This window comes from Triticum dicoccoides, chromosome 1B, assembly GCF_002162155.2.
Source record: "Triticum dicoccoides isolate Atlit2015 ecotype Zavitan chromosome 1B, WEW_v2.0, whole genome shotgun sequence".
NCBI lineage: Eukaryota > Viridiplantae > Streptophyta > Magnoliopsida > Poales > Poaceae > Triticum > Triticum dicoccoides.
Genome location: NC_041381.1, coordinates 179516886 through 179524897, shown reverse-complemented (window position 1 = coordinate 179524897; position 8012 = coordinate 179516886).

Sequence of the window (8012 nt, the reverse complement as noted above, 5' to 3'; positions counted from 1 at the left end):
AAAATCATGAAACTAATCATGGCTACTGTTTAGAATATATCCAACAGTAAACATTTTAGTTTATGATTATTTGAGCATTTGAAATATTTAATAGCATTTAAATGCCCAAATGAAAATACTATATGATTTAATTCAGTGACCAAATATGTCCTGCAAAAATATAAACCATTTTTGGTAGATGCTTCCACCTCAAACCAGAAATGTTGAACATTTTTAGAGGACATTTTGAGTTCAATGAAAAAGGTTTTATTTTGACCCTAGTTGAATTCATTTGGTGCTAGGGCTTAGTCAATCCCCATCTCAGGTTTAAATGAAATTTAAACATGATGTAACACTCTAATGCATGCACTAGGCATTGTCAGAACTAGGGATGTGACAACTCACCCCCACTAAACAAGAATCTCGTCTCGAGATTCAAGCGTAGGGTAAGATGAAGGGGAAACGCAACTAGTATAATCTTCACGATCCAGGGTGCACTTTATCAAAGCGTTGATTCGATCACCATCTTTGTCTTGAAGTCTTGCCTGAGAAATCCTGTCAACATGACATGGAGGGAAGAAGACTCTAGAAGGGTCGATCTCCTCGAAGATCGAACAACTCACGGAATGAGACATAGGACCAACTCTCGGGTTGAGACACGAGATACACATCAAGAGGGGTGGAAAGAAACGGATGACGAAGGTTCACTAGGTAGACAATAATTTCACGCTTAAGAAGGTGGTAATCGATTGTCAACGTAGCGAGGAGTTGAGTTGCCATGATACCACGACGAAACATCCTGGAGGAGGGTGACTCATAGATTATTACCCTAAGTGGCAAAAAGAATTACCTTTGATTCAGAGATCATCGAAAATCTTTTATACCAACCTATGGCAATTCTCGAGCGATCATTTGGAGGGGGTCGGTAGAATGGCATACTCGGACTTGGATGATGTGGATTACCTTGTTGAAGACAACGTAATGGATGAATTTGCTTATCACCGGAAATGGAAGAGAACCATGGTAGAATGGCACATTGGCGGTGCAAGCTGGGAACAAAATGCAAATGCTGGGAATGATTCTGGTAACTGGGGAAAAACCCAACAATAGAGAGTGAATCCACTTTTGAGAAGTTATAGCATAACCGAGGAAGTTGAGAGCAAACCTAGCTGGTGCCGATGGTAACACCTAACGCTTGTGCGTGCTCTCAAGAACTTGAGCATTTCCATAATCATCAAGGTTTTACCAATATCCATGTCAAGGATTCTGGCAACACAACTTACTACCATGATGAATACCGGTGGAAGATGCCGATGCAAAGGAAGATAACACCTTCTTAGATTTCACCTTGGCGAGGCCAAGGAAACAAAATCTGGATGATCGACCGAGAGACATTTAGCACTCCGCTTCTAATGTTCTCCTTGATGTGCTAGCGTAACCCATTCATAGATATGGTTTGATATCTAGAACATCAAGTAAAAGGTCGGACTTCGGGATCTCAAAATCCATAGGGGCAACTAGGGAGTAAATCCTACGAAATCCCTATGGGGAGGTGGCCAACTTCCTCAATCAAGATATTATAATAACAGGTCTTCCGGTTGGGTGTGTTGGCCACGACATCCACTTTACCGGTTATCGCGCTACCAATATTATAATTCTTGGGAAATATTCCAACCATCATATCTGCCTGAGATTCAGATCTGGTTGGTGTCAGAATATTCCAGACTCATCGAGTCTAGGAAGAAAAATGAAAGTTTGCAACACAAATCGACGAGATGACATTGCGAGATTCTCGGGGAGCGAACTACGATAGCAAGCTCCAAAACATGAGTTGGTTCTGCTACACACATGTGAACACGTTGTCCCAGACAAACATTATCACATGGTAGTCTTACAACAAAACACTACCGAGTTCAGGTGGGGAACCATCATTAATGACATCGAAGTCTCCACGCGTGGAAGTCCAAAGAGTTCACCTTGGACAGACTCCTTTATCTTTGAACAACTCAATCAGTGGCTTGGTGTGCTCGGAACACATATGGAATGAAGGTTGCAAGTCTCCAGACCACAGAATACCTCGCACGTATACATGACTGACTTGGGATGATTCCAGAGGAAGCAAAACTAACTTTCTCAAATCCACGGCGGCAAATTTCACCAAATGCACGTGTATAAGAGGAAGTCACTCCTTTCATCAAACAATTACTTCATGAGCTAGCATGAAAAAAATGCCTTCAAAAGTTTCCAACACTAGCTTAATGTTTAACAAAATCATGGAGGAGATAAGGATGTTGTCAATGGGCTCAACAACAATTCTTCCGGGTTTCCCTTTAAAAGGAATTCCATAGTTAAGAGAACAAGTGATAGCATTGGTCAGACCCAAAAGATATAATGGCGTATGCTCGAGGGATCAACCACGAGTAAGACAACATTACGAATATCGTTGGTTCTGGTCTGATTGGATGATAGCCCATACTCAAATCAAAGATGGGGTAAGACAATAGGTCCAACAACTGATCACAAGGACCAATTAATGAAGATATCATCTTTCTTCAACACACACACATGCACAGAAAGATATCCCTTAACATAAACTAAGTCAGACAGGCTTTTATCTTCCCACTCTCCAAGTTGTTGTTTGGCTTAACCAACTAGCTCAGGGGTATCTAACACCGATTCTTGGAGAGAAAGTGCTTCACAAGAAACCAACTTGATCACGAGCTCAACATAACAGTCAGGTGACAGCCTGGTGATACTTTCAAGAAGATATTCGGAGAATCACGAACCACCGATATGTTACTAAGCTCGAGAACAATCTCGCTTTTGAGGGCAAGACGATATGATCAAATGAGTGAGGACTTGACAAAATCCTAACTCATCAATCGAAGTGTGCACCAGGAAGATGGACAAGGTAGCACGATCAATCTTAGAAGGATGACTCAAAAACCAACACGCTAAGAATGAAATTATTGTCCTTTAACTACCAAGCGACGAGGTTGCTGGGAGTATTGATTTCACACACCACGATTCACTTGTCGGCATTCCGGTTACAGTAACACAGGAACCGAGGAATGAACAGTGATGGCAAGAAGTATCACTGTACCAAGAGTTCATGGGATGGTGTGCAATTCCTATAACAATCCCGATATAAAGATGGTAATACTCCAAGGTAGAATAGAGCAAAAGCTGAATTGGCATTTTGATCTGCGGAGCACAACTTCTTTGACCCAATCCTGGATATGGAAGAGGTACTGGAGTTTGTTTCTCCTAGTCATTTCGGAATAGAATGGCTTGACAGACCACAACAGTCATAGGCATCGATGAACGAATGCACACATAATCTCGACTATCAATTGATAGACGAGGGTCAGAAGACAACTAAAGAAGGACAACTCAAAGGAACATACGATTTTCTAAGTCGTGGATGCATAGATTAGTATGTCGAACCAAGTTCAACATAATTCTTCCGGATAACCCATGCAGAAAGGTTGAACTGGCAGAGTCACAATATAGCATGGAGAACTCATCGAGAGCACTCTTGTTGTCATCTTTTGGTTCAGAAGAACTCCTGCCAGGAATGGTTCATGGTAATTGGAAGAAGGATGTACCACGAACCTCGAGAACTATCGCAAGGTTACTAATATCCTAAAGGAACTAGCAACTACTATCAACATGAAGTAAGTAGGGTGAATCTCGGGTTCAAAACCCTGAAGTGAAATGCCTACTAACTAGGTGGCATCACGGGATGCTTACGAGAATGATGGCCAGAATCTTCACACTGGGAACACAAAACGTTGCTAGATTACTAGGTGACTCCCTGAATACCTAGGGTCATAATAGTAACTCCAACATATATGTCAAGGCAATAGAATTCCTCAACTCAACAATTTGTGTGATTAATCTGACCAAAGGCACATCGGAAACAGAAGGAAGGGATTTGCAAATGCATCGGACTATTTAGAAACCTGGGATGACTCCGATAGCATAACGGCTGTAAATGCTCAAAGGATTGGAGACATGCTACAAAATGGTGGCATAGCCACTCAGAAGCACAATATCAAGGTTTCGAGATCAACAATTAACATACGGAAGTAGAAACTGAACTCAAGCTTAGAACCATCAATCCTACAAGTCTGCAGATTAGTAACACGTGATCCTGATAGAAAGAAGAGATAGCCTAGTTCTTAATCCCCGTAGGAAAGATAAGATGACTCAGATCAGAAGGGCATGAGGTAAAGGAGTAAAAAGAGCCTTACGTTCCATCCCACAATCAATTCCCTTATATAACTAAAGAATTTCTAGACTCAACTTCGATCAGTTTGGCTTGGTAATCCTACAGGCAGTCAAGCTCTGATACCAACGCTGTCAGGACCCCGACTCAATGTCACATAGGTCTAGCATGTAACACCTCATATCACTTTGCGGCCTCACGCACGGTATTCCCACGGGTGTCGCCTTACCTTTGCCCGGGACCGTTTGCGCCTTTTGGCACACGTATATGACAGTGTCGCTAGCACCCATATGACAAGGAGCCCGGGCTGACATGGCTAGTCATAAATCCAAAGTGGCACAGACTTACAGGGACAGGCATCCATGACCCAGCATCGAACGTGTCGGTCATCAGCGAGTGAATCCAGGCTGTAGCACTGGGCTAGCAGGACTCCGGTGAACCGGGCTGTAGCGGGCTAACAGGACTCCGGTATTCATCGCGTGACATTTCCCCGAAGGGACAGACACAGGAACGAAGAAGGACACATGCCGGCCAGCCTAAGTGTTCCGGAGCAGTAGCAAGCTACCATGGCTCAGTGAAACACTAGGAGACATTTCCCGGTAAGAGAGGCTACTAAAGATAAACAACTAGATGGTCAGATCCCACACATACCAAGCATTTCAATAACATACACACAATATGCTCGATATGTGCAATACAACATGGCATCACAAAATGACTCTACGACTCAAGTAATTTATTCATTAGGCTCCGAGGAGCGAGACATTACAAACATGGGTCCCATGACCCAACAATCAGAGCATACAAGTCAAAGCACAAGCGGAAGCTATCATGTCTGAGTACAGACATCTATAAATGAAAAAGGCTGAGAAGCCTGACTATCTATCAGATCCTGCCGAGGGCACAAGATCGTAGCCGAGGTATCAAGCTAAACGTCGAAGTCCACGTGGAACTACTAGTGAGACTGAAGTCTCTCTGCAAAAACATAAAATAGGCAAACGTGAGTACAAATGTACCCATCAAGACTTACATCAGAACTAACTACATATGCATCATTATCAACAAAGGGGATGGTGGAGTTTGACTGCAGCAAGCCAGCTTTGACTCGGTGGCTATCCTGAACTACGACTGCAAGTAACTCTTTTGAGGTGGGGCACACGAGTCCACATATTCACCATATCAATACACCACTATGGATCCGCTCCCGTCTCCCTACGAGAACGCCATCCATAGCACTCACGCTTATCTTGCGTATTTTAGAGTATCCACTTTCACTTGTCTATGAACTGATATAAGCAACCCAGAAGTCCTTTTCCGCGGACACGGCTATTCGAATAGATGATGTTAACCCTGCAGGGGTGTACTTCTTCATACATGTTTCCACCACTTAGCGTCTGCACACGATATGTGTTCGGCAGACTTCAAGCGAAAGCCGACGTGGGTGTAGACCACGACCTACCTAAACACTCAAGTCTCTAGTCCAGGTTTATCGCCTATTCGGGTTCCATCCATGAGGAGATCCGGCCGGAGTTTCGCTCACAGCCCCAAACGATGTGAACAGGGTTCCCGAGATACCAAACGGGCATCCGGTACACCATGCCATGTACCTACCGCATCACAGCCCACCCCTACGGTCAGCGCTGTCCACGGCCTCCAGTAAGCTACAAACACCAGAAACTACTTGCAACTCCTGGACAGAGGACTAGGGTGAATAAGAAGTCGAGCGGGGTCATATTTCAGGGCCCAATGCATGGTAGTAGCTGAATCATGGATCACAAACACAGAACTCAGTTCCTAAGGACGGCTTCAATGAGACAACCCACCATGTACTCCTACATGGCCTCTCACCGACACCTTTTACCAAATCGTGTTCACACACTTAGCTCACACATAGTAGGACATGTTCACACACCTCTGATTCATCCTCGATGAATCAGACCTGACTCAACTCTAAGCAGTAGCAGGCATGACAAACAAGCATGAATGAGTAGGCACATCAGGGCTCAAACAACTCCTACTCATGCTAGTGGGTTTCATCTATTTACTGTGGCAATGACAGGTCATGCAAAGGATAAAGGAGTTCAGCTACCGCAGCAAGTAACAGATGAATCGGTGTTGTCCTAATGCAGTAAAAGAGAGCAGGAGCGAGAGAGTAGGATTGTATCGGAATGAACAAGGGGGTTTTGCTTGCCTGGCACTTCTGAAGATAACATTGAGTCTTCATCAGTGTCAACGATCACATCATCGGTATCACGTCTATCGAGAGGGGACAAATACCGGCAACACAGAAGGGAACACAATCAATGCAATGCACAATATGATGCATGATCATGACATGGCAAAATGAATGTGTTTTGGGCTAATGCAACTAGCAACAGATTAAATGAAGTTGGTTTGAATACAAGATTCAAATTCAAACTCCATATGTGATTATTCAAATGCCATTTAATTGATTTGTGCTAAACAGCAGCTATAAGTTGTTCTAACATGCATGAAAATGGTACATATGGATTCCTTGAATTTTTCTGATAATTTTTCATATATAAATTATTTAATTTGGAGTTACGGTTAATTTTCTATGATTTATTGAAGTTTAGGGCATTTTCTGAAATTTCCTGAATATAAATAAATCCAGAAAACATAATTGCGTCAGGATTGCGTCACTATGACGTCAGCAGGTCAACAGACGCTGCTGCTGGTCAAACCTGACCAGTGGGGTCCACTGGTCAGTGACTGGGGGTGCTTAGTGTCAATGGCAGGTGGGGCCGGTCAACAGACACGTCAGCAGGTCAATACTGACGTGTGGGGTCGGTCAATGTCCATGTCAGCGTGGTCAAAGCTGACGGGTGGGGCCCATGTGGTTAGTTAAACTAAACAGAAAATAACTAGGATTAATTAAGGCGTGGGGCCCAGTGTCAGTGACACGGTGCGGTGATTAGTGGCTAACTAAGCCAGCCACGTCAGCAAGTGACGCCGGCGACCACGGCGACGGCGAGACCTCGCCGGAGTTGCTCGGGACGGCGCTACGGCCCGCGGCTGGTCGCGCTGAGGGCACCAGGAGTGAGCCCGTGCTCCCGCGCATCTAGGGGGACCCACGAGAGGGCGTGGGGTGGCCGGAGTTGAGCGCGGCATCGACCCCGGCGGCGGCCGGAGCTCGGGGGTTCGCGGGACCGGCGCTGCGGTGTGCAAACAAGATGGTTGTCGCGCTAGTTTTACTCTACGGGACGCAACGAGTGCAACGGACGCATGCGTGGGACCAAAAGGTCACCGGAGCTTCACCGGCGACGAGCCCGTGCGGCGGAGCGTCTCGGCTCCGATGGAGGGAGCGGCTAGGGGGCGAATTATGCAACGAGGCATGGGGGAAACGATGCAGCGGCTCACCGCGGTTCTTCTGGTGCTGCTGGAGAGGCAGGGGAGGCACGGGGTCCGGCGAATCGACGGCGGGGATCACCGGCACCCGAGGTCGGAAACGGCGGCGTTGGAGATGCGGCAGAGCTTCTGGCGCCGCGTGACTCGATGGAGAGGACGACGACGTCGTGGCGGAGCTTGCAGACTACACGGGGAGGCGAGAGGAGCATGGTGGGCGTGGTGGCAGCGAACGACGGCGGCGGCTCTCTGTTCGGGCAAAGAACGAAGAGGGAGAGGGGAAAGAGAGCAGCGAGTGAGGGAGAGGAGAGAGGTGCAGGGGGGGCGAGGGGGAGTGTGTGGCTCCCTCGGGTGCCTCCAGCGGCGAGCAGGTAAGCAGGAGGTGGCCGAGGCAGCGTCGGCGCGCGCCACGCCTCGCCTCTGTTCGTCCTCCTGG